Here is a 24,334-nt window from a genome sequence, read left to right as displayed (position 1 = left end):
TTTGCTCTGCAAAGCAGCCTTTTCAAGGGTTGGCTTGGGTGACAAAATGTCTTGTGTAGGCGTGGGTTTGTCTCCCTCTCGCTCTCTCTCCCTAAGATGTGTCCGGCATAGGCCAGGGTGCCACTCGAGGCCCAAACCAATTCTGGTTATCGCTTCTCGGCCTTTTGGCTAAGATCAAGTGTAGTATCTGTTCTTATCAGTTTAATATCTGATACGTCCCCTATCTGGGGACCATATATTAAATGGATTTTTAGAACAGGGAGATGGAAAAAGAGCTTGCTCTGTCCACTCCACGCATTGACCTGGTATTGCAGTACCTCCAGGAACGGTGCACCCCTTCTTAACCCAGTTTCCAAAAGCAGAACTCGATTCACCTGATTCATATTAGCCCGATTAGCGAATTGAAATGAATTTTTATCTAACACACTTTTTACTTGCTTTATTCATCCAAATAGCAAACTCATCACCACTCAACTTCACCAACTCTGCTATGTCCCGTGCAGTATCTTGTTGTCAGTCTAATCTAGATCATGTGTAATTGAATGGAATAGATCCCTTTTGGACAAAGTGGAGTCAGATGCTGCAGTGACCACAGGTGTGAGAGGATCTACAATTGGCATCTGGTGTTATCTCTCTGCTTCCACTCCAAATAAAGTTACCTGTTGTTACCTGAACGTCAAATACTAAGAATGGGCGGCCTATGAAAGAATTAGTACTTTCATTAAGTATACTAAACCGGCTAATTGGGAATAGACAAACTGTAAAAAGCCCTCTGAGAAAGCCCCTCTCTAACCTTTGTTAGTAAGCTTTTCTGTAGCCTGCCTGTTGATGTATTTTCGGTTTGAACAGTGCACAACATGAAGAGACGGAACACTGGCGGCTTGTCACAATGCCCCCCGATGACATCACAATAGCGCTGCTGCCTAGAAAACAAGCTGCGCAGAAGAAGTTGTTCTTTGGGTGGGAGGGTGGGCTAGTGGAAGGAGGGGGCAATCTCTTTTTTTCCCGGGTGGTAGGGGGATGACAGGAGAAGGGAAGCGGGTGGTGAGAAAGGTACAGAGGGCAGGGTTTGGGGGCTGGGAAGGAAAGGGAAAAGATTAGGGTTTGGGGATGATGAAAGGGCTTTCTACGGGTAAGGATGGCAAAGGGTGGCAGTGACGGAAAGTCAGGCAACCTGTCCTGTCCGTCTTTTTGTATCGTGAATTGGAAAGACTGCAAGGGGGAGGGGAGTTGCTTGCGCCCTAAAGGAGGAGTTATTCAGATTCATTGCAGTGGGCGGCGGCTGCAAAACGCACCATTCTTCTTGTTTTTGCTCTGCAAAGCAGCCTTTTCAAGGGTTGGCTTGGGTGACAAAATGTCTTGTGTAGGCGTGGGTTTGTCTCCCTCTCGCTCTCTCTCCCTAAGATGTGTCCGGCATAGGCCAGGGTGCCACTCGAGGCCCAAACCAATTCTGGTTATCGCTTCTCGGCCTTTTGGCTAAGATCAAGTGTAGTATCTGTTCTTATCAGTTTAATATCTGATACGTCCCCTATCTGGGGACCATATATTAAATGGATTTTTAGAACAGGGAGATGGAAAAAGAGCTTGCTCTGTCCACTCCACGCATTGACCTGGTATTGCAGTACCTCCAGGAACGGTGCACCCCTTCTTAACCCAGTTTCCAAAAGCAGAACTCGATTCACCTGATTCATATTAGCCCGATTAGCGAATTGAAATGAATTTTTATCTAACACACTTTTTACTTGCTTTATTCATCCAAATAGCAAACTCATCACCACTCAACTTCACCAACTCTGCTATGTCCCGTGCAGTATCTTGTTGTCAGTCTAATCTAGATCATGTGTAATTGAATGGAATAGATCCCTTTTGGACAAAGTGGAGTCAGATGCTGCAGTGACCACAGGTGTGAGAGGATCTACAATTGGCATCTGGTGTTATCTCTCTGCTTCCACTCCAAATAAAGTTACCTGTTGTTACCTGAACGTCAAATACTAAGAATGGGCGGCCTATGAAAGAATTAGTACTTTCATTAAGTATACTAAACCGGCTAATTGGGAATAGACAAACTGTAAAAAGCCCTCTGAGAAAGCCCCTCTCTAACCTTTGTTAGTAAGCTTTTCTGTAGCCTGCCTGTTGATGTATTTTCGGTTTGAACAGTGCACAACATGAAGAGACGGAACACTGGCGGCTTGTCACAATGCCCCCCGATGACATCACAATAGCGCTGCTGCCTAGAAAACAAGCTGCGCAGAAGAAGTTGTTCTTTGGGTGGGAGGGTGGGCTAGTGGAAGGAGGGGGCAATCTCTTTTTTTCCCGGGTGGTAGGGGGATGACAGGAGAAGGGAAGCGGGTGGTGAGAAAGGTACAGAGGGCAGGGTTTGGGGGCTGGGAAGGAAAGGGAAAAGATTAGGGTTTGGGGATGATGAAAGGGCTTTCTACGGGTAAGGATGGCAAAGGGTGGCAGTGACGGAAAGTCAGGCAACCTGTCCTGTCCGTCTTTTTGTATCGTGAATTGGAAAGACTGCAAGGGGGAGGGGAGTTGCTTGCGCCCTAAAGGAGGAGTTATTCAGATTCATTGCAGTGGGCGGCGGCTGCAAAACGCACCATTCTTCTTGTTTTTGCTCTGCAAAGCAGCCTTTTCAAGGGTTGGCTTGGGTGACAAAATGTCTTGTGTAGGCGTGGGTTTGTCTCCCTCTCGCTCTCTCTCCCTAAGATGTGTCCGGCATAGGCCAGGGTGCCACTCGAGGCCCAAACCAATTCTGGTTATCGCTTCTCGGCCTTTTGGCTAAGATCAAGTGTAGTATCTGTTCTTATCAGTTTAATATCTGATACGTCCCCTATCTGGGGACCATATATTAAATGGATTTTTAGAACAGGGAGATGGAAAAAGAGCTTGCTCTGTCCACTCCACGCATTGACCTGGTATTGCAGTACCTCCAGGAACGGTGCACCCCTTCTTAACCCAGTTTCCAAAAGCAGAACTCGATTCACCTGATTCATATTAGCCCGATTAGCGAATTGAAATGAATTTTTATCTAACACACTTTTTACTTGCTTTATTCATCCAAATAGCAAACTCATCACCACTCAACTTCACCAACTCTGCTATGTCCCGTGCAGTATCTTGTTGTCAGTCTAATCTAGATCATGTGTAATTGAATGGAATAGATCCCTTTTGGACAAAGTGGAGTCAGATGCTGCAGTGACCACAGGTGTGAGAGGATCTACAATTGGCATCTGGTGTTATCTCTCTGCTTCCACTCCAAATAAAGTTACCTGTTGTTACCTGAACGTCAAATACTAAGAATGGGCGGCCTATGAAAGAATTAGTACTTTCATTAAGTATACTAAACCGGCTAATTGGGAATAGACAAACTGTAAAAAGCCCTCTGAGAAAGCCCCTCTCTAACCTTTGTTAGTAAGCTTTTCTGTAGCCTGCCTGTTGATGTATTTTCGGTTTGAACAGTGCACAACATGAAGAGACGGAACACTGGCGGCTTGTCACAATGCCCCCCGATGACATCACAATAGCGCTGCTGCCTAGAAAACAAGCTGCGCAGAAGAAGTTGTTCTTTGGGTGGGAGGGTGGGCTAGTGGAAGGAGGGGGCAATCTCTTTTTTTCCCGGGTGGTAGGGGGATGACAGGAGAAGGGAAGCGGGTGGTGAGAAAGGTACAGAGGGCAGGGTTTGGGGGCTGGGAAGGAAAGGGAAAAGATTAGGGTTTGGGGATGATGAAAGGGCTTTCTACGGGTAAGGATGGCAAAGGGTGGCAGTGACGGAAAGTCAGGCAACCTGTCCTGTCCGTCTTTTTGTATCGTGAATTGGAAAGACTGCAAGGGGGAGGGGAGTTGCTTGCGCCCTAAAGGAGGAGTTATTCAGATTCATTGCAGTGGGCGGCGGCTGCAAAACGCACCATTCTTCTTGTTTTTGCTCTGCAAAGCAGCCTTTTCAAGGGTTGGCTTGGGTGACAAAATGTCTTGTGTAGGCGTGGGTTTGTCTCCCTCTCGCTCTCTCTCCCTAAGATGTGTCCGGCATAGGCCAGGGTGCCACTCGAGGCCCAAACCAATTCTGGTTATCGCTTCTCGGCCTTTTGGCTAAGATCAAGTGTAGTATCTGTTCTTATCAGTTTAATATCTGATACGTCCCCTATCTGGGGACCATATATTAAATGGATTTTTAGAACAGGGAGATGGAAAAAGAGCTTGCTCTGTCCACTCCACGCATTGACCTGGTATTGCAGTACCTCCAGGAACGGTGCACCCCTTCTTAACCCAGTTTCCAAAAGCAGAACTCGATTCACCTGATTCATATTAGCCCGATTAGCGAATTGAAATGAATTTTTATCTAACACACTTTTTACTTGCTTTATTCATCCAAATAGCAAACTCATCACCACTCAACTTCACCAACTCTGCTATGTCCCGTGCAGTATCTTGTTGTCAGTCTAATCTAGATCATGTGTAATTGAATGGAATAGATCCCTTTTGGACAAAGTGGAGTCAGATGCTGCAGTGACCACAGGTGTGAGAGGATCTACAATTGGCATCTGGTGTTATCTCTCTGCTTCCACTCCAAATAAAGTTACCTGTTGTTACCTGAACGTCAAATACTAAGAATGGGCGGCCTATGAAAGAATTAGTACTTTCATTAAGTATACTAAACCGGCTAATTGGGAATAGACAAACTGTAAAAAGCCCTCTGAGAAAGCCCCTCTCTAACCTTTGTTAGTAAGCTTTTCTGTAGCCTGCCTGTTGATGTATTTTCGGTTTGAACAGTGCACAACATGAAGAGACGGAACACTGGCGGCTTGTCACAATGCCCCCCGATGACATCACAATAGCGCTGCTGCCTAGAAAACAAGCTGCGCAGAAGAAGTTGTTCTTTGGGTGGGAGGGTGGGCTAGTGGAAGGAGGGGGCAATCTCTTTTTTTCCCGGGTGGTAGGGGGATGACAGGAGAAGGGAAGCGGGTGGTGAGAAAGGTACAGAGGGCAGGGTTTGGGGGCTGGGAAGGAAAGGGAAAAGATTAGGGTTTGGGGATGATGAAAGGGCTTTCTACGGGTAAGGATGGCAAAGGGTGGCAGTGACGGAAAGTCAGGCAACCTGTCCTGTCCGTCTTTTTGTATCGTGAATTGGAAAGACTGCAAGGGGGAGGGGAGTTGCTTGCGCCCTAAAGGAGGAGTTATTCAGATTCATTGCAGTGGGCGGCGGCTGCAAAACGCACCATTCTTCTTGTTTTTGCTCTGCAAAGCAGCCTTTTCAAGGGTTGGCTTGGGTGACAAAATGTCTTGTGTAGGCGTGGGTTTGTCTCCCTCTCGCTCTCTCTCCCTAAGATGTGTCCGGCATAGGCCAGGGTGCCACTCGAGGCCCAAACCAATTCTGGTTATCGCTTCTCGGCCTTTTGGCTAAGATCAAGTGTAGTATCTGTTCTTATCAGTTTAATATCTGATACGTCCCCTATCTGGGGACCATATATTAAATGGATTTTTAGAACAGGGAGATGGAAAAAGAGCTTGCTCTGTCCACTCCACGCATTGACCTGGTATTGCAGTACCTCCAGGAACGGTGCACCCCTTCTTAACCCAGTTTCCAAAAGCAGAACTCGATTCACCTGATTCATATTAGCCCGATTAGCGAATTGAAATGAATTTTTATCTAACACACTTTTTACTTGCTTTATTCATCCAAATAGCAAACTCATCACCACTCAACTTCACCAACTCTGCTATGTCCCGTGCAGTATCTTGTTGTCAGTCTAATCTAGATCATGTGTAATTGAATGGAATAGATCCCTTTTGGACAAAGTGGAGTCAGATGCTGCAGTGACCACAGGTGTGAGAGGATCTACAATTGGCATCTGGTGTTATCTCTCTGCTTCCACTCCAAATAAAGTTACCTGTTGTTACCTGAACGTCAAATACTAAGAATGGGCGGCCTATGAAAGAATTAGTACTTTCATTAAGTATACTAAACCGGCTAATTGGGAATAGACAAACTGTAAAAAGCCCTCTGAGAAAGCCCCTCTCTAACCTTTGTTAGTAAGCTTTTCTGTAGCCTGCCTGTTGATGTATTTTCGGTTTGAACAGTGCACAACATGAAGAGACGGAACACTGGCGGCTTGTCACAATGCCCCCCGATGACATCACAATAGCGCTGCTGCCTAGAAAACAAGCTGCGCAGAAGAAGTTGTTCTTTGGGTGGGAGGGTGGGCTAGTGGAAGGAGGGGGCAATCTCTTTTTTTCCCGGGTGGTAGGGGGATGACAGGAGAAGGGAAGCGGGGTGGTGAGAAAGGTACAGAGGGCAGGGTTTGGGGGCTGGGAAGGAAAGGGAAAAGATTAGGGTTTGGGGATGATGAAAGGGCTTTCTACGGGTAAGGATGGCAAAGGGTGGCAGTGACGGAAAGTCAGGCAACCTGTCCTGTCCGTCTTTTTGTATCGTGAATTGGAAAGACTGCAAGGGGGAGGGGAGTTGCTTGCGCCCTAAAGGAGGAGTTATTCAGATTCATTGCAGTGGGCGGCGGCTGCAAAACGCACCATTCTTCTTGTTTTTGCTCTGCAAAGCAGCCTTTTCAAGGGTTGGCTTGGGTGACAAAATGTCTTGTGTAGGCGTGGGTTTGTCTCCCTCTTGCTCTCTCTCCCTAAGATGTGTCCGGCATAGGCCAGGGTGCCACTCGAGGCCCAAACCAATTCTGGTTATCGCTTCTCGGCCTTTTGGCTAAGATCAAGTGTAGTATCTGTTCTTATCAGTTTAATATCTGATACGTCCCCTATCTGGGGACCATATATTAAATGGATTTTTAGAACAGGGAGATGGAAAAAGAGCTTGCTCTGTCCACTCCACGCATTGACCTGGTATTGCAGTACCTCCAGGAACGGTGCACCCCTTCTTAACCCAGTTTCCAAAAGCAGAACTCGATTCACCTGATTCATATTAGCCCGATTAGCGAATTGAAATGAATTTTTATCTAACACACTTTTTACTTGCTTTATTCATCCAAATAGCAAACTCATCACCACTCAACTTCACCAACTCTGCTATGTCCCGTGCAGTATCTTGTTGTCAGTCTAATCTAGATCATGTGTAATTGAATGGAATAGATCCCTTTTGGACAAAGTGGAGTCAGATGCTGCAGTGACCACAGGTGTGAGAGGATCTACAATTGGCATCTGGTGTTATCTCTCTGCTTCCACTCCAAATAAAGTTACCTGTTGTTACCTGAACGTCAAATACTAAGAATGGGCGGCCTATGAAAGAATTAGTACTTTCATTAAGTATACTAAACCGGCTAATTGGGAATAGACAAACTGTAAAAAGCCCTCTGAGAAAGCCCCTCTCTAACCTTTGTTAGTAAGCTTTTCTGTAGCCTGCCTGTTGATGTATTTTCGGTTTGAACAGTGCACAACATGAAGAGACGGAACACTGGCGGCTTGTCACAATGCCCCCCGATGACATCACAATAGCGCTGCTGCCTAGAAAACAAGCTGCGCAGAAGAAGTTGTTCTTTGGGTGGGAGGGTGGGCTAGTGGAAGGAGGGGGCAATCTCTTTTTTTCCCGGGTGGTAGGGGGATGACAGGAGAAGGGAAGCGGGTGGTGAGAAAGGTACAGAGGGCAGGGTTTGGGGGCTGGGAAGGAAAGGGAAAAGATTAGGGTTTGGGGATGATGAAAGGGCTTTCTACGGGTAAGGATGGCAAAGGGTGGCAGTGACGGAAAGTCAGGCAACCTGTCCTGTCCGTCTTTTTGTATCGTGAATTGGAAAGACTGCAAGGGGGAGGGGAGTTGCTTGCGCCCTAAAGGAGGAGTTATTCAGATTCATTGCAGTGGGCGGCGGCTGCAAAACGCACCATTCTTCTTGTTTTTGCTCTGCAAAGCAGCCTTTTCAAGGGTTGGCTTGGGTGACAAAATGTCTTGTGTAGGCGTGGGTTTGTCTCCCTCTCGCTCTCTCTCCCTAAGATGTGTCCGGCATAGGCCAGGGTGCCACTCGAGGCCCAAACCAATTCTGGTTATCGCTTCTCGGCCTTTTGGCTAAGATCAAGTGTAGTATCTGTTCTTATCAGTTTAATATCTGATACGTCCCCTATCTGGGGACCATATATTAAATGGATTTTTAGAACAGGGAGATGGAAAAAGAGCTTGCTCTGTCCACTCCACGCATTGACCTGGTATTGCAGTACCTCCAGGAACGGTGCACCCCTTCTTAACCCAGTTTCCAAAAGCAGAACTCGATTCACCTGATTCATATTAGCCCGATTAGCGAATTGAAATGAATTTTTATCTAACACACTTTTTACTTGCTTTATTCATCCAAATAGCAAACTCATCACCACTCAACTTCACCAACTCTGCTATGTCCCGTGCAGTATCTTGTTGTCAGTCTAATCTAGATCATGTGTAATTGAATGGAATAGATCCCTTTTGGACAAAGTGGAGTCAGATGCTGCAGTGACCACAGGTGTGAGAGGATCTACAATTGGCATCTGGTGTTATCTCTCTGCTTCCACTCCAAATAAAGTTACCTGTTGTTACCTGAACGTCAAATACTAAGAATGGGCGGCCTATGAAAGAATTAGTACTTTCATTAAGTATACTAAACCGGCTAATTGGGAATAGACAAACTGTAAAAAGCCCTCTGAGAAAGCCCCTCTCTAACCTTTGTTAGTAAGCTTTTCTGTAGCCTGCCTGTTGATGTATTTTCGGTTTGAACAGTGCACAACATGAAGAGACGGAACACTGGCGGCTTGTCACAATGCCCCCCGATGACATCCCAATAGCGCTGCTGCCTAGAAAACAAGCTGCGCAGAAGAAGTTGTTCTTTGGGTGGGAGGGTGGGCTAGTGGAAGGAGGGGGGCAATCTCTTTTTTTCCCGGGTGGTAGGGGGATGACAGGAGAAGGGAAGCGGGTGGTGAGAAAGGTACAGAGGGCAGGGTTTGGGGGCTGGGAAGGAAAGGGAAAAGATTAGGGTTTGGGGATGATGAAAGGGCTTTCTACGGGTAAGGATGGCAAAGGGTGGCAGTGACGGAAAGTCAGGCAACCTGTCCTGTCCGTCTTTTTGTATCGTGAATTGGAAAGACTGCAAGGGGGAGGGGAGTTGCTTGCGCCCTAAAGGAGGAGTTATTCAGATTCATTGCAGTGGGCGGCGGCTGCAAAACGCACCATTCTTCTTGTTTTTGCTCTGCAAAGCAGCCTTTTCAAGGGTTGGCTTGGGTGACAAAATGTCTTGTGTAGGCGTGGGTTTGTCTCCCTCTCGCTCTCTCTCCCTAAGATGTGTCCGGCATAGGCCAGGGTGCCACTCGAGGCCCAAACCAATTCTGGTTATCGCTTCTCGGCCTTTTGGCTAAGATCAAGTGTAGTATCTGTTCTTATCAGTTTAATATCTGATACGTCCCCTATCTGGGGACCATATATTAAATGGATTTTTAGAACAGGGAGATGGAAAAAGAGCTTGCTCTGTCCACTCCACGCATTGACCTGGTATTGCAGTACCTCCAGGAACGGTGCACCCCTTCTTAACCCAGTTTCCAAAAGCAGAACTCGATTCACCTGATTCATATTAGCCCGATTAGCGAATTGAAATGAATTTTTATCTAACACACTTTTTACTTGCTTTATTCATCCAAATAGCAAACTCATCACCACTCAACTTCACCAACTCTGCTATGTCCCGTGCAGTATCTTGTTGTCAGTCTAATCTAGATCATGTGTAATTGAATGGAATAGATCCCTTTTGGACAAAGTGGAGTCAGATGCTGCAGTGACCACAGGTGTGAGAGGATCTACAATTGGCATCTGGTGTTATCTCTCTGCTTCCACTCCAAATAAAGTTACCTGTTGTTACCTGAACGTCAAATACTAAGAATGGGCGGCCTATGAAAGAATTAGTACTTTCATTAAGTATACTAAACCGGCTAATTGGGAATAGACAAACTGTAAAAAGCCCTCTGAGAAAGCCCCTCTCTAACCTTTGTTAGTAAGCTTTTCTGTAGCCTGCCTGTTGATGTATTTTCGGTTTGAACAGTGCACAACATGAAGAGACGGAACACTGGCGGCTTGTCACAATGCCCCCCGATGACATCACAATAGCGCTGCTGCCTAGAAAACAAGCTGCGCAGAAGAAGTTGTTCTTTGGGTGGGAGGGTGGGCTAGTGGAAGGAGGGGGCAATCTCTTTTTTTCCCGGGTGGTAGGGGGATGACAGGAGAAGGGAAGCGGGTGGTGAGAAAGGTACAGAGGGCAGGGTTTGGGGGCTGGGAAGGAAAGGGAAAAGATTAGGGTTTGGGGATGATGAAAGGGCTTTCTACGGGTAAGGATGCAAAGGGTGGCAGTGACGGAAAGTCAGGCAACCTGTCCTGTCCGTCTTTTTGTATCGTGAATTGGAAAGACTGCAAGGGGGAGGGGAGTTGCTTGCGCCCTAAAGGAGGAGTTATTCAGATTCATTGCAGTGGGCGGCGGCTGCAAAACGCACCATTCTTCTTGTTTTTGCTCTGCAAAGCAGCCTTTTCAAGGGTTGGCTTGGGTGACAAAATGTCTTGTGTAGGCGTGGGTTTGTCTCCCTCTCGCTCTCTCTCCCTAAGATGTGTCCGGCATAGGCCAGGGTGCCACTCGAGGCCCAAACCAATTCTGGTTATCGCTTCTCGGCCTTTTGGCTAAGATCAAGTGTAGTATCTGTTCTTATCAGTTTAATATCTGATACGTCCCCTATCTGGGGACCATATATTAAATGGATTTTTAGAACAGGGAGATGGAAAAAGAGCTTGCTCTGTCCACTCCACGCATTGACCTGGTATTGCAGTACCTCCAGGAACGGTGCACCCCTTCTTAACCCAGTTTCCAAAAGCAGAACTCGATTCACCTGATTCATATTAGCCCGATTAGCGAATTGAAATGAATTTTTATCTAACACACTTTTTACTTGCTTTATTCATCCAAATAGCAAACTCATCACCACTCAACTTCACCAACTCTGCTATGTCCCGTGCAGTATCTTGTTGTCAGTCTAATCTAGATCATGTGTAATTGAATGGAATAGATCCCTTTTGGACAAAGTGGAGTCAGATGCTGCAGTGACCACAGGTGTGAGAGGATCTACAATTGGCATCTGGTGTTATCTCTCTGCTTCCACTCCAAATAAAGTTACCTGTTGTTACCTGAACGTCAAATACTAAGAATGGGCGGCCTATGAAAGAATTAGTACTTTCATTAAGTATACTAAACCGGCTAATTGGGAATAGACAAACTGTAAAAAGCCCTCTGAGAAAGCCCCTCTCTAACCTTTGTTAGTAAGCTTTTCTGTAGCCTGCCTGTTGATGTATTTTCGGTTTGAACAGTGCACAACATGAAGAGACGGAACACTGGCGGCTTGTCACAATGCCCCCCGATGACATCACAATAGCGCTGCTGCCTAGAAAACAAGCTGCGCAGAAGAAGTTGTTCTTTGGGTGGGAGGGTGGGCTAGTGGAAGGAGGGGGCAATCTCTTTTTTTCCCGGGTGGTAGGGGGATGACAGGAGAAGGGAAGCGGGTGGTGAGAAAGGTACAGAGGGCAGGGTTTGGGGGCTGGGAAGGAAAGGGAAAAGATTAGGGTTTGGGGATGATGAAAGGGCTTTCTACGGGTAAGGATGGCAAAGGGTGGCAGTGACGGAAAGTCAGGCAACCTGTCCTGTCCGTCTTTTTGTATCGTGAATTGGAAAGACTGCAAGGGGGAGGGGAGTTGCTTGCGCCCTAAAGGAGGAGTTATTCAGATTCATTGCAGTGGGCGGCGGCTGCAAAACGCACCATTCTTCTTGTTTTTGCTCTGCAAAGCAGCCTTTTCAAGGGTTGGCTTGGGTGACAAAATGTCTTGTGTAGGCGTGGGTTTGTCTCCCTCTCGCTCTCTCTCCCTAAGATGTGTCCGGCATAGGCCAGGGTGCCACTCGAGGCCCAAACCAATTCTGGTTATCGCTTCTCGGCCTTTTGGCTAAGATCAAGTGTAGTATCTGTTCTTATCAGTTTAATATCTGATACGTCCCCTATCTGGGGACCATATATTAAATGGATTTTTAGAACAGGGAGATGGAAAAAGAGCTTGCTCTGTCCACTCCACGCATTGACCTGGTATTGCAGTACCTCCAGGAACGGTGCACCCCTTCTTAACCCAGTTTCCAAAAGCAGAACTCGATTCACCTGATTCATATTAGCCCGATTAGCGAATTGAAATGAATTTTTATCTAACACACTTTTTACTTGCTTTATTCATCCAAATAGCAAACTCATCACCACTCAACTTCACCAACTCTGCTATGTCCCGTGCAGTATCTTGTTGTCAGTCTAATCTAGATCATGTGTAATTGAATGGAATAGATCCCTTTTGGACAAAGTGGAGTCAGATGCTGCAGTGACCACAGGTGTGAGAGGATCTACAATTGGCATCTGGTGTTATCTCTCTGCTTCCACTCCAAATAAAGTTACCTGTTGTTACCTGAACGTCAAATACTAAGAATGGGCGGCCTATGAAAGAATTAGTACTTTCATTAAGTATACTAAACCGGCTAATTGGGAATAGACAAACTGTAAAAAGCCCTCTGAGAAAGCCCCTCTCTAACCTTTGTTAGTAAGCTTTTCTGTAGCCTGCCTGTTGATGTATTTTCGGTTTGAACAGTGCACAACATGAAGAGACGGAACACTGGCGGCTTGTCACAATGCCCCCCGATGACATCACAATAGCGCTGCTGCCTAGAAAACAAGCTGCGCAGAAGAAGTTGTTCTTTGGGTGGGAGGGTGGGCTAGTGGAAGGAGGGGGCAATCTCTTTTTTTCCCGGGTGGTAGGGGGATGACAGGAGAAGGGAAGCGGGTGGTGAGAAAGGTACAGAGGGCAGGGTTTGGGGGCTGGGAAGGAAAGGGAAAAGATTAGGGTTTGGGGATGATGAAAGGGCTTTCTACGGGTAAGGATGGCAAAGGGTGGCAGTGACGGAAAGTCAGGCAACCTGTCCTGTCCGTCTTTTTGTATCGTGAATTGGAAAGACTGCAAGGGGGAGGGGAGTTGCTTGCGCCCTAAAGGAGGAGTTATTCAGATTCATTGCAGTGGGCGGCGGCTGCAAAACGCACCATTCTTCTTGTTTTTGCTCTGCAAAGCAGCCTTTTCAAGGGTTGGCTTGGGTGACAAAATGTCTTGTGTAGGCGTGGGTTTGTCTCCCTCTCGCTCTCTCTCCCTAAGATGTGTCCGGCATAGGCCAGGGTGCCACTCGAGGCCCAAACCAATTCTGGTTATCGCTTCTCGGCCTTTTGGCTAAGATCAAGTGTAGTATCTGTTCTTATCAGTTTAATATCTGATACGTCCCCTATCTGGGGACCATATATTAAATGGATTTTTAGAACAGGGAGATGGAAAAAGAGCTTGCTCTGTCCACTCCACGCATTGACCTGGTATTGCAGTACCTCCAGGAACGGTGCACCCCTTCTTAACCCAGTTTCCAAAAGCAGAACTCGATTCACCTGATTCATATTAGCCCGATTAGCGAATTGAAATGAATTTTTATCTAACACACTTTTTACTTGCTTTATTCATCCAAATAGCAAACTCATCACCACTCAACTTCACCAACTCTGCTATGTCCCGTGCAGTATCTTGTTGTCAGTCTAATCTAGATCATGTGTAATTGAATGGAATAGATCCCTTTTGGACAAAGTGGAGTCAGATGCTGCAGTGACCACAGGTGTGAGAGGATCTACAATTGGCATCTGGTGTTATCTCTCTGCTTCCACTCCAAATAAAGTTACCTGTTGTTACCTGAACGTCAAATACTAAGAATGGGCGGCCTATGAAAGAATTAGTACTTTCATTAAGTATACTAAACCGGCTAATTGGGAATAGACAAACTGTAAAAAGCCCTCTGAGAAAGCCCCTCTCTAACCTTTGTTAGTAAGCTTTTCTGTAGCCTGCCTGTTGATGTATTTTCGGTTTGAACAGTGCACAACATGAAGAGACGGAACACTGGCGGCTTGTCACAATGCCCCCCGATGACATCACAATAGCGCTGCTGCCTAGAAAACAAGCTGCGCAGAAGAAGTTGTTCTTTGGGTGGGAGGGTGGGCTAGTGGAAGGAGGGGGCAATCTCTTTTTTTCCCGGGTGGTAGGGGGATGACAGGAGAAGGGAAGCGGGTGGTGAGAAAGGTACAGAGGGCAGGGTTTGGGGGCTGGGAAGGAAAGGGAAAAGATTAGGGTTTGGGGATGATGAAAGGGCTTTCTACGGGTAAGGATGGCAAAGGGTGGCAGTGACGGAAAGTCAGGCAACCTGTCCTGTCCGTCTTTTTGTATCGTGAATTGGAAAGACTGCAAGGGGGAGGGGAGTTGCTTGCGCCCTAAAGGAGGAGTTATTCAGATTCATTGCAGTGGGCGGCGGCTGCAAAACGCACCATTCTTCTTGTTTTTGCTCTGCAAAGCAGCCTTTTCAAGGGTTGGCTTGGGTGACAAAATGTCTTGTGTAGGCGTGGGTTTGTCTCCCTCTCGCTCTCTCTCCCTAAGATGTGTCCGGCATAGGCCAGGGTGCCACTCGAGGCCCAAACCAATTCTGGTTATCGCTTCTCGGCCTTTTGGCTAAGATCAAGTGTAGTATCTGTTCTTATCAGTTTAATATCTGATACGTCCCCTATCTGGGGACCATATATTAAATGGATTTTTAGAACAGGGAGATGGAAAAAGAGCTTGCTCTGTCCACTCCACGCATTGACCTGGTATTGCAGTACCTCCAGGAACGGTGCACCCCTTCTTAACCCAGTTTCCAAAAGCAGAACTCGATTCACCTGATTCATATTAGCCCGATTAGCGAATTGAAATGAATTTTTATCTAACACACTTTTTACTTGCTTTATTCATCCAAATAGCAAACTCATCACCACTCAACTTCACCAACTCTGCTATGTCCCGTGCAGTATCTTGTTGTCAGTCTAATCTAGATCATGTGTAATTGAATGGAATAGATCCCTTTTGGACAAAGTGGAGTCAGATGCTGCAGTGACCACAGGTGTGAGAGGATCTACAATTGGCATCTGGTGTTATCTCTCTGCTTCCACTCCAAATAAAGTTACCTGTTGTTACCTGAACGTCAAATACTAAGAATGGGCGGCCTATGAAAGAATTAGTACTTTCATTAAGTATACTAAACCGGCTAATTGGGAATAGACAAACTGTAAAAAGCCCTCTGAGAAAGCCCCTCTCTAACCTTTGTTAGTAAGCTTTTCTGTAGCCTGCCTGTTGATGTATTTTCGGTTTGAACAGTGCACAACATGAAGAGACGGAACACTGGCGGCTTGTCACAATGCCCCCCGATGACATCACAATAGCGCTGCTGCCTAGAAAACAAGCTGCGCAGAAGAAGTTGTTCTTTGGGTGGGAGGGTGGGCTAGTGGAAGGAGGGGGCAATCTCTTTTTTTCCCGGGTGGTAGGGGGATGACAGGAGAAGGGAAGCGGGTGGTGAGAAAGGTACAGAGGGCAGGGTTTGGGGGCTGGGAAGGAAAGGGAAAAGATTAGGGTTTGGGGATGATGAAAGGGCTTTCTACGGGTAAGGATGGCAAAGGGTGGCAGTGACGGAAAGTCAGGCAACCTGTCCTGTCCGTCTTTTTGTATCGTGAATTGGAAAGACTGCAAGGGGGAGGGGAGTTGCTTGCGCCCTAAAGGAGGAGTTATTCAGATTCATTGCAGTGGGCGGCGGCTGCAAAACGCACCATTCTTCTTGTTTTTGCTCTGCAAAGCAGCCTTTTCAAGGGTTGGCTTGGGTGACAAAATGTCTTGTGTAGGCGTGGGTTTGTCTCCCTCTCGCTCTCTCTCCCTAAGATGTGTCCGGCATAGGCCAGGGTGCCACTCGAGGCCCAAACCAATTCTGGTTATCGCTTCTCGGCCTTTTGGCTAAGATCAAGTGTAGTATCTGTTCTTATCAGTTTAATATCTGATACGTCCCCTATCTGGGGACCATATATTAAATGGATTTTTAGAACAGGGAGATGGAAAAAGAGCTTGCTCTGTCCACTCCACGCATTGACCTGGTATTGCAGTACCTCCAGGAACGGTGCACCCCTTCTTAACCCAGTTTCCAAAAGCAGAACTCGATTCACCTGATTCATATTAGCCCGATTAGCGAATTGAAATGAATTTTTATCTAACACACTTTTTACTTGCTTTATTCATCCAAATAGCAAACTCATCACCACTCAACTTCACCAACTCTGCTATGTCCCGTGCAGTATCTTGTTGTCAGTCTAATCTAGATCATGTGTAATTGAATGGAATAGATCCCTTTTGGACAAAGTGGAGTCAGATGCTGCAGTGACCACAGGTGTGAGAGGATCTACAATTGGCATCTGGTGTTATCTCTCTGCTTCCACTCCAAATAAAGTTACCTGTTGTTACCTGAACGTCAAATACTAAGAATGGGCGGCCTATGAAAGAATTAGTACTTTCATTAAGTATACTAAACCGGCTAATTGGGAATAGACAAACTGTAAAAAGCCCTCTGAGAAAGCCCCTCTCTAACCTTTGTTAGTAAGCTTTTCTGTAGCCTGCCTGTTGATGTATTTTCGGTTTGAACAGTGCACAACATGAAGAGACGGAACACTGGCGGCTTGTCACAATGCCCCCCGATGACATCACAATAGCGCTGCTGCCTAGAAAACAAGCTGCGCAGAAGAAGTTGTTCTTTGGGTGGGAGGGTGAGCTAGTGGAAGGAGGGGGCAATCTCTTTTTTTCCCGGGTGGTAGGGGGATGACAGGAGAAGGGAAGCGGGTGGTGAGAAAGGTACAGAGGGCAGGGTTTGGGGGCTGGGAAGGAAAGGGAAAAGATTAGGGTTTGGGGATGATGAAAGGGCTTTCTACGGGTAAGGATGGCAAAGGGTGGCAGTGACGGAAAGTCAGGCAACCTGTCCTGTCCGTCTTTTTGTATCGTGAATTGGAAAGACTGCAAGGGGGAGGGGAGTTGCTTGCGCCCTAAAGGAGGAGTTATTCAGATTCATTGCAGTGGGCGGCGGCTGCAAAACGCACCATTCTTCTTGTTTTTGCTCTGCAAAGCAGCCTTTTCAAGGGTTGGCTTGGGTGACAAAATGTCTTGTGTAGGCGTGGGTTTGTCTCCCTCTCGCTCTCTCTCCCTAAGATGTGTCCGGCATAGGCCAGGGTGCCACTCGAGGCCCAAACCAATTCTGGTTATCGCTTCTCGGCCTTTTGGCTAAGATCAAGTGTAGTATCTGTTCTTATCAGTTTAATATCTGATACGTCCCCTATCTGGGGACCATATATTAAATGGATTTTTAGAACAGGGAGATGGAAAAAGAGCTTGCTCTGTCCACTCCACGCATTGACCTGGTATTGCAGTACCTCCAGGAACGGTGCACCCCTTCTTAACCCAGTTTCCAAAAGCAGAACTCGATTCACCTGATTCATATTAGCCCGATTAGCGAATTGAAATGAATTTTTATCTAACACACTTTTTACTTGCTTTATTCATCCAAATAGCAAACTCATCACCACTCAACTTCACCAACTCTGCTATGTCCCGTGCAGTATCTTGTTGTCAGTCTAATCTAGATCATGTGTAATTGAATGGAATAGATCCCTTTTGGACAAAGTGGAGTCAGATGCTGCAGTGACCACAGGTGTGAGAGGATCTACAATTGGCATCTGGTGTTATCTCTCTGCTTCCACTCCAAATAAAGTTACCTGTTGTTACCTGAACGTCAAATACTAAGAATGGGCTTCCTATGAAAGAATTAGTACTTTCATTAAGTATACTAAACCGGCTAATTGGGAATAGACAAACTGTAAAAAGCCCTCTGAGAAAGCCCCTCTCTAACCTTTGTTAGTAAGCTTTTCTGTAGCCTGCCTGTTGATGTATTTTCGGTTTGAACAGTGCACAACATGAAGAGACGGAACACTGGCGGCTTGTCACAATGCCCCCCGATGACATCACAATAGCGCTGCTGCCTAGAAAACAAGCTGCGCAGAAGAAGTTGTTCTTTGGGTGGGAGGGTGGGCTAGTGGAAGGAGGGGGCAATCTCTTTTTTTCCCGGGTGGTAGGGGGATGACAGGAGAAGGGAAGCGGGTGGTGAGAAAGGTACAGAGGGCAGGGTTTGGGGGCTGGGAAGGAAAGGGAAAAGATTAGGGTTTGGGGATGATGAAAGGGCTTTCTACGGGTAAGGATGGCAAAGGGTGGCAGTGACGGAAAGTCAGGCAACCTGTCCTGTCCGTCTTTTTGTATCGTGAATTGGAAAGACTGCAAGGGGGAGGGGAGTTGCTTGCGCCCTAAAGGAGGAGTTATTCAGATTCATTGCAGTGGGCGGCGGCTGCAAAACGCACCATTCTTCTTGTTTTTGCTCTGCAAAGCAGCCTTTTCAAGGGTTGGCTTGGGTGACAAAATGTCTTGTGTAGGCGTGGGTTTGTCTCCCTCTCGCTCTCTCTCCCTAAGATGTGTCCGGCATAGGCCAGGGTGCCACTCGAGGCCCAAACCAATTCTGGTTATCGCTTCTCGGCCTTTTGGCTAAGATCAAGTGTAGTATCTGTTCTTATCAGTTTAATATCTGATCCGTCCCCTATCTGGGGACCATATATTAAATGGATTTTTAGAACAGGGAGATGGAAAAAGAGCTTGCTCTGTCCACTCCACGCATTGACCTGGTATTGCAGTACCTCCAGGAACGGTGCACCCCTTCTTAACCCAGTTTCCAAAAGCAGAACTCGATTCACCTGATTCATATTAGCCCGATTAGCGAATTGAAATGAATTTTTATCTAACACACTTTTTACTTGCTTTATTCATCCAAATAGCAAACTCATCACCACTCAACTTCACCAACTCTGCTATGTCCCGTGCAGTATCTTGTTGTCAGTCTAATCTAGATCATGTGTAATTGAATGGAATAGATCCCTTTTGGACAAAGTGGAGTCAGATGCTGCAGTGACCACAGGTGTGAGAGGATCTACAATTGGCATCTGGTGTTATCTCTCTGCTTCCACTCCAAATAAAGTTACCTGTTGTTACCTGAACGTCAAATACTAAGAATGGGCGGCCTATGAAAGAATTAGTACTTTCATTAAGTATACTAAACCGGCTAATTGGGAATAGACAAACTGTAAAAAGCCCTCTGAGAAAGCCCCTCTCTAACCTTTGTTAGTAAGCTTTTCTGTAGCCTGCCTGTTGATGTATTTTCGGTTTGAACAGTGCACAACATGAAGAGACGGAACACTGGCGGCTTGTCACAATGCCCCCCGATGACATCACAATAGCGCTGCTGCCTAGAAAACAAGCTGCGCAGAAGAAGTTGTTCTTTGGGTGGGAGGGTGGGCTAGTGGAAGGAGGGGGCAATCTCTTTTTTTCCCGGGTGGTAGGGGGATGACAGGAGAAGGGAAGCGGGTGGTGAGAAAGGTACAGAGGGCAGGGTTTGGGGGCTGGGAAGGAAAGGGAAAAGATTAGGGTTTGGGGATGATGAAAGGGCTTTCTACGGGTAAGGATGGCAAAGGGTGGCAGTGACGGAAAGTCAGGCAACCTGTCCTGTCCGTCTTTTTGTATCGTGAATTGGAAAGACTGCAAGGGGGAGGGGAGTTGCTTGCGCCCTAAAGGAGGAGTTATTCAGATTCATTGCAGTGGGCGGCGGCTGCAAAACGCACCATTCTTCTTGTTTTTGCTCTGCAAAGCAGCCTTTTCAAGGGTTGGCTTGGGTGACAAAATGTCTTGTGTAGGCGTGGGTTTGTCTCCCTCTCGCTCTCTCTCCCTAAGATGTGTCCGGCATAGGCCAGGGTGCCACTCGAGGCCCAAACCAATTCTGGTTATCGCTTCTCGGCCTTTTGGCTAAGATCAAGTGTAGTATCTGTTCTTATCAGTTTAATATCTGATACGTCCCCTATCTGGGGACCATATATTAAATGGATTTTTAGAACAGGGAGATGGAAAAAGAGCTTGCTCTGTCCACTCCACGCATTGACCTGGTATTGCAGTACCTCCAGGAACGGTGCACCCCTTCTTAACCCAGTTTCCAAAAGCAGAACTCGATTCACCTGATTCATATTAGCCCGATTAGCGAATTGAAATGAATTTTTATCTAACACACTTTTTACTTGCTTTATTCATCCAAATAGCAAACTCATCACCACTCAACTTCACCAACTCTGCTATGTCCCGTGCAGTATCTTGTTGTCAGTCTAATCTAGATCATGTGTAATTGAATGGAATAGATCCCTTTTGGACAAAGTGGAGTCAGATGCTGCAGTGACCACAGGTGTGAGAGGATCTACAATTGGCATCTGGTGTTATCTCTCTGCTTCCACTCCAAATAAAGTTACCTGTTGTTACCTGAACGTCAAATACTAAGAATGGGCGGCCTATGAAAGAATTAGTACTTTCATTAAGTATACTAAACCGGCTAATTGGGAATAGACAAACTGTAAAAAGCCCTCTGAGAAAGCCCCTCTCTAACCTTTGTTAGTAAGCTTTTCTGTAGCCTGCCTGTTGATGTATTTTCGGTTTGAACAGTGCACAACATGAAGAGACGGAACACTGGCGGCTTGTCACAATGCCCCCCGATGACATCACAATAGCGCTGCTGCCTAGAAAACAAGCTGCGCAGAAGAAGTTGTTCTTTGGGTGGGAGGGTGGGCTAGTGGAAGGAGGGGGCAATCTCTTTTTTTCCCGGGTGGTAGGGGGATGACAGGAGAAGGGAAGCGGGTGGTGAGAAAGGTACAGAGGGCAGGGTTTGGGGGCTGGGAAGGAAAGGGAAAAGATTAGGGTTTGGGGATGATGAAAGGGCTTTCTACGGGTAAGGATGGCAAAGGGTGGCAGTGACGGAAAGTCAGGCAACCTGTCCTGTCCGTCTTTTTGTATCGTGAATTGGAAAGACTGCAAGGGGGAGGGGAGTTGCTTGCGCCCTAAAGGAGGAGTTATTCAGATTCATTGCAGTGGGCGGCGGCTGCAAAACGCACCATTCTTCTTGTTTTTGCTCTGCAAAGCAGCCTTTTCAAGGGTTGGCTTGGGTGACAAAATGTCTTGTGTAGGCGTGGGTTTGTCTCCCTCTCGCTCTCTCTCCCTAAGATGTGTCCGGCATAGGCCAGGGTGCCACTCGAGGCCCAAACCAATTCTGGTTATCGCTTCTCGGCCTTTTGGCTAAGATCAAGTGTAGTATCTGTTCTTATCAGTTTAATATCTGATCCGTCCCCTATCTGGGGACCATATATTAAATGGATTTTTAGAACAGGGAGATGGAAAAAGAGCTTGCTCTGTCCACTCCACGCATTGACCTGGTATTGCAGTACCTCCAGGAACGGTGCACCCCTTCTTAACCCAGTTTCCAAAAGCAGAACTCGATTCACCTGATTCATATTAGCCCGATTAGCGAATTGAAATGAATTTTTATCTAACACACTTTTTACTTGCTTTATTCATCCAAATAGCAAACTCATCACCACTCAACTTCACCAACTCTGCTATGTCCCGTGCAGTATCTTGTTGTCAGTCTAATCTAGATCATGTGTAATTGAATGGAATAGATCCCTTTTGGACAAAGTGGAGTCAGATGCTGCAGTGACCACAGGTGTGAGAGGATCTACAATTGGCATCTGGTGTTATCTCTCTGCTTCCACTCCAAATAAAGTTACCTGTTGTTACCTGAACGTCAAATACTAAGAATGGGCGGCCTATGAAAGAATTAGTACTTTCATTAAGTATACTAAACCGGCTAATTGGGAATAGACAAACTGTAAAAAGCCCTCTGAGAAAGCCCCTCTCTAACCTTTGTTAGTAAGCTTTTCTGTAGCCTGCCTGTTGATGTATTTTCGGTTTGAACAGTGCACAACATGAAGAGACGGAACACTGGCGGCTTGTCACAATGCCCCCCGATGACATCACAATAGCGCTGCTGCCTAGAAAACAAGCTGCGCAGAAGAAGTTGTTCTTTGGGTGGGAGGGTGGGCTAGTGGAAGGAGGGGGCAATCTCTTTTTTTCCCGGGTGGTAGGGGGATGACAGGAGAAGGGAAGCGGGTGGTGAGAAAGGTACAGAGGGCAGGGTTTGGGGGCTGGGAAGGAAAGGGAAAAGATTAGGGTTTGGGGATGATGAAAGGGCTTTCTACGGGTAAGGATGGCAAAGGGTGGCAGTGACGGAAAGTCAGGCAACCTGTCCTGTCCGTCTTTTTGTATCGTGAATTGGAAAGACTGCAAGGGGGAGGGGAGTTGCTTGCGCCCTAAAGGAGGAGTTATTCAGATTCATTGCAGTGGGCGGCGGCTGCAAAACGCACCATTCTTCTTGTTTTTGCTCTGCAAAGCAGCCTTTTCAAGGGTTGGCTTGGGTGACAAAATGTCTTGTGTAGGCGTGGGTTTGTCTCCCTCTCGCTCTCTCTCCCTAAGATGTGTCCGGCATAGGCCAGGGTGCCACTCGAGGCCCAAACCAATTCTGGTTATCGCTTCTCGGCCTTTTGGCTAAGATCAAGTGTAGTATCTGTTCTTATCAGTTTAATATCTGATACGTCCCCTATCTGGGGACCATATATTAAATGGATTTTTAGAACAGGGAGATGGAAAAAGAGCTTGCTCTGTCCACTCCACGCATTGACCTGGTATTGCAGTACCTCCAGGAACGGTGCACCCCTTCTTAACCCAGTTTCCAAAAGCAGAACTCGATTCACCTGATTCATATTAGCCCGATTAGCGAATTGAAATGAATTTTTATCTAACACACTTTTTACTTGCTTTATTCATCCAAATAGCAAACTCATCACCACTCAACTTCACCAACTCTGCTATGTCCCGTGCAGTATCTTGTTGTCAGTCTAATCTAGATCATGTGTAATTGAATGGAATAGATCCCTTTTGGACAAAGTGGAGTCAGATGCTGCAGTGACCACAGGTGTGAGAGGATCTACAATTGGCATCTGGTGTTATCTCTCTGCTTCCACTCCAAATAAAGTTACCTGTTGTTACCTGAACGTCAAATACTAAGAATGGGCGGCCTATGAAAGAATTAGTACTTTCATTAAGTATACTAAACCGGCTAATTGGGAATAGACAAACTGTAAAAAGCCCTCTGAGAAAGCCCCTCTCTAACCTTTGTTAGTAAGCTTTTCTGTAGCCTGCCTGTTGATGTATTTTCGGTTTGAACAGTGCACAACATGAAGAGACGGAACACTGGCGGCTTGTCACAATGCCCCCCGATGACATCACAATAGCGCTGCTGCCTAGAAAACAAGCTGCGCAGAAGAAGTTGTTCTTTGGGTGGGAGGGTGGGCTAGTGGAAGGAGGGGGCAATCTCTTTTTTTCCCGGGTGGTAGGGGGATGACAGGAGAAGGGAAGCGGGTGGTGAGAAAGGTACAGAGGGCAGGGTTTGGGGGCTGGGAAGGAAAGGGAAAAGATTAGGGTTTGGGGATGATGAAAGGGCTTTCTACGGGTAAGGATGGCAAAGGGTGGCAGTGACGGAAAGTCAGGCAACCTGTCCTGTCCGTCTTTTTGTATCGTGAATTGGAAAGACTGCAAGGGGGAGGGGAGTTGCTTGCGCCCTAAAGGAGGAGTTATTCAGATTCATTGCAGTGGGCGGCGGCTGCAAAACGCACCATTCTTCTTGTTTTTGCTCTGCAAAGCAGCCTTTTCAAGGGTTGGCTTGGGTGACAAAATGTCTTGTGTAGGCGTGGGTTTGTCTCCCTCTCGCTCTCTCTCCCTAAGATGTGTCCGGCATAGGCCAGGGTGCCACTCGAGGCCCAAACCAATTCTGGTTATCGCTTCTCGGCCTTTTGGCTAAGATCAAGTGTAGTATCTGTTCTTATCAGTTTAATATCTGATACGTCCCCTATCTGGGGACCATATATTAAATGGATTTTTAGAACAGGGAGATGGAAAAAGAGCTTGCTCTGTCCACTCCACGCATTGACCTGGTATTGCAGTACCTCCAGGAACGGTGCACCCCTTCTTAACCCAGTTTCCAAAAGCAGAACTCGATTCACCTGATTCATATTAGCCCGATTAGCGAATTGAAATGAATTTTTATCTAACACACTTTTTACTTGCTTTATTCATCCAAATAGCAAACTCATCACCACTCAACTTCACCAACTCTGCTATGTCCCGTGCAGTATCTTGTTGTCAGTCTAATCTAGATCATGTGTAATTGAATGGAATAGATCCCTTTTGGACAAAGTGGAGTCAGATGCTGCAGTGACCACAGGTGTGAGAGGATCTACAATTGGCATCTGGTGTTATCTCTCTGCTTCCACTCCAAATAAAGTTACCTGTTGTTACCTGAACGTCAAATACTAAGAATGGGCGGCCTATGAAAGAATTAGTACTTTCATTAAGTATACTAAACCGGCTAATTGGGAATAGACAAACTGTAAAAAGCCCTCTGAGAAAGCCCCTCTC

General features: G+C 46.6%; 19 non-coding genes across 19 annotated transcripts; all 19 read left to right on the top strand.

Annotated features, from left to right (window-relative positions):
* Positions 1-148: 148 nt before the first annotated feature.
* LOC142261722 (U2 spliceosomal RNA) lies at positions 149-339 on the top strand. The gene has a single exon (XR_012729270.1). It is a non-coding gene; the product is annotated as a U2 spliceosomal RNA (small nuclear RNA).
* A 1,117-nt stretch (positions 340-1,456) lies between these two features.
* On the top strand, positions 1,457-1,647 carry LOC142261721 (U2 spliceosomal RNA). The gene has a single exon (XR_012729269.1). It is a non-coding gene; the product is annotated as a U2 spliceosomal RNA (small nuclear RNA).
* Positions 1,648-2,764: 1,117 nt separating this feature from the next.
* LOC142261720 (U2 spliceosomal RNA) lies at positions 2,765-2,955 on the top strand. Its single transcript, XR_012729268.1, has one exon. It is a non-coding gene; the product is annotated as a U2 spliceosomal RNA (small nuclear RNA).
* Positions 2,956-4,072: 1,117 nt separating this feature from the next.
* On the top strand, positions 4,073-4,263 carry LOC142261717 (U2 spliceosomal RNA). Its single transcript, XR_012729266.1, has one exon. It is a non-coding gene; the product is annotated as a U2 spliceosomal RNA (small nuclear RNA).
* Positions 4,264-5,380: 1,117 nt separating this feature from the next.
* On the top strand, positions 5,381-5,571 carry LOC142261716 (U2 spliceosomal RNA). The gene has a single exon (XR_012729265.1). It is a non-coding gene; the product is annotated as a U2 spliceosomal RNA (small nuclear RNA).
* Positions 5,572-6,689: 1,118 nt separating this feature from the next.
* Positions 6,690-6,880, top strand: LOC142261715 (U2 spliceosomal RNA). Its single transcript, XR_012729264.1, has one exon. It is a non-coding gene; the product is annotated as a U2 spliceosomal RNA (small nuclear RNA).
* Positions 6,881-7,997: 1,117 nt separating this feature from the next.
* On the top strand, positions 7,998-8,188 carry LOC142261714 (U2 spliceosomal RNA). The gene has a single exon (XR_012729263.1). It is a non-coding gene; the product is annotated as a U2 spliceosomal RNA (small nuclear RNA).
* Positions 8,189-9,306: 1,118 nt separating this feature from the next.
* On the top strand, positions 9,307-9,497 carry LOC142261713 (U2 spliceosomal RNA). The gene has a single exon (XR_012729262.1). It is a non-coding gene; the product is annotated as a U2 spliceosomal RNA (small nuclear RNA).
* A 1,116-nt stretch (positions 9,498-10,613) lies between these two features.
* LOC142261712 (U2 spliceosomal RNA) lies at positions 10,614-10,804 on the top strand. Its single transcript, XR_012729261.1, has one exon. It is a non-coding gene; the product is annotated as a U2 spliceosomal RNA (small nuclear RNA).
* Positions 10,805-11,921: 1,117 nt separating this feature from the next.
* LOC142261711 (U2 spliceosomal RNA) lies at positions 11,922-12,112 on the top strand. Its single transcript, XR_012729260.1, has one exon. It is a non-coding gene; the product is annotated as a U2 spliceosomal RNA (small nuclear RNA).
* Positions 12,113-13,229: 1,117 nt separating this feature from the next.
* Positions 13,230-13,420, top strand: LOC142261710 (U2 spliceosomal RNA). The gene has a single exon (XR_012729259.1). It is a non-coding gene; the product is annotated as a U2 spliceosomal RNA (small nuclear RNA).
* Positions 13,421-14,537: 1,117 nt separating this feature from the next.
* Positions 14,538-14,728, top strand: LOC142261709 (U2 spliceosomal RNA). The gene has a single exon (XR_012729258.1). It is a non-coding gene; the product is annotated as a U2 spliceosomal RNA (small nuclear RNA).
* Positions 14,729-15,845: 1,117 nt separating this feature from the next.
* Positions 15,846-16,036, top strand: LOC142261708 (U2 spliceosomal RNA). The gene has a single exon (XR_012729257.1). It is a non-coding gene; the product is annotated as a U2 spliceosomal RNA (small nuclear RNA).
* A 1,117-nt stretch (positions 16,037-17,153) lies between these two features.
* LOC142261705 (U2 spliceosomal RNA) lies at positions 17,154-17,344 on the top strand. The gene has a single exon (XR_012729255.1). It is a non-coding gene; the product is annotated as a U2 spliceosomal RNA (small nuclear RNA).
* Positions 17,345-18,461: 1,117 nt separating this feature from the next.
* LOC142261825 (U2 spliceosomal RNA) lies at positions 18,462-18,652 on the top strand. The gene has a single exon (XR_012729363.1). It is a non-coding gene; the product is annotated as a U2 spliceosomal RNA (small nuclear RNA).
* A 1,117-nt stretch (positions 18,653-19,769) lies between these two features.
* On the top strand, positions 19,770-19,960 carry LOC142261704 (U2 spliceosomal RNA). The gene has a single exon (XR_012729254.1). It is a non-coding gene; the product is annotated as a U2 spliceosomal RNA (small nuclear RNA).
* Positions 19,961-21,077: 1,117 nt separating this feature from the next.
* LOC142261824 (U2 spliceosomal RNA) lies at positions 21,078-21,268 on the top strand. Its single transcript, XR_012729362.1, has one exon. It is a non-coding gene; the product is annotated as a U2 spliceosomal RNA (small nuclear RNA).
* Positions 21,269-22,385: 1,117 nt separating this feature from the next.
* On the top strand, positions 22,386-22,576 carry LOC142261703 (U2 spliceosomal RNA). The gene has a single exon (XR_012729253.1). It is a non-coding gene; the product is annotated as a U2 spliceosomal RNA (small nuclear RNA).
* A 1,117-nt stretch (positions 22,577-23,693) lies between these two features.
* LOC142261702 (U2 spliceosomal RNA) lies at positions 23,694-23,884 on the top strand. Its single transcript, XR_012729252.1, has one exon. It is a non-coding gene; the product is annotated as a U2 spliceosomal RNA (small nuclear RNA).
* The last annotated feature ends 450 nt before the right edge of the window (positions 23,885-24,334 follow it).

This window comes from Anomaloglossus baeobatrachus, unplaced genomic scaffold (assembly GCF_048569485.1).
Source record: "Anomaloglossus baeobatrachus isolate aAnoBae1 unplaced genomic scaffold, aAnoBae1.hap1 Scaffold_2391, whole genome shotgun sequence".
Classification (NCBI taxonomy): domain Eukaryota; kingdom Metazoa; phylum Chordata; class Amphibia; order Anura; family Aromobatidae; genus Anomaloglossus; species Anomaloglossus baeobatrachus.
Note: the sequence above shows the minus strand (reverse complement) of the source record. Positions and strands in the feature narration are given on the sequence as shown.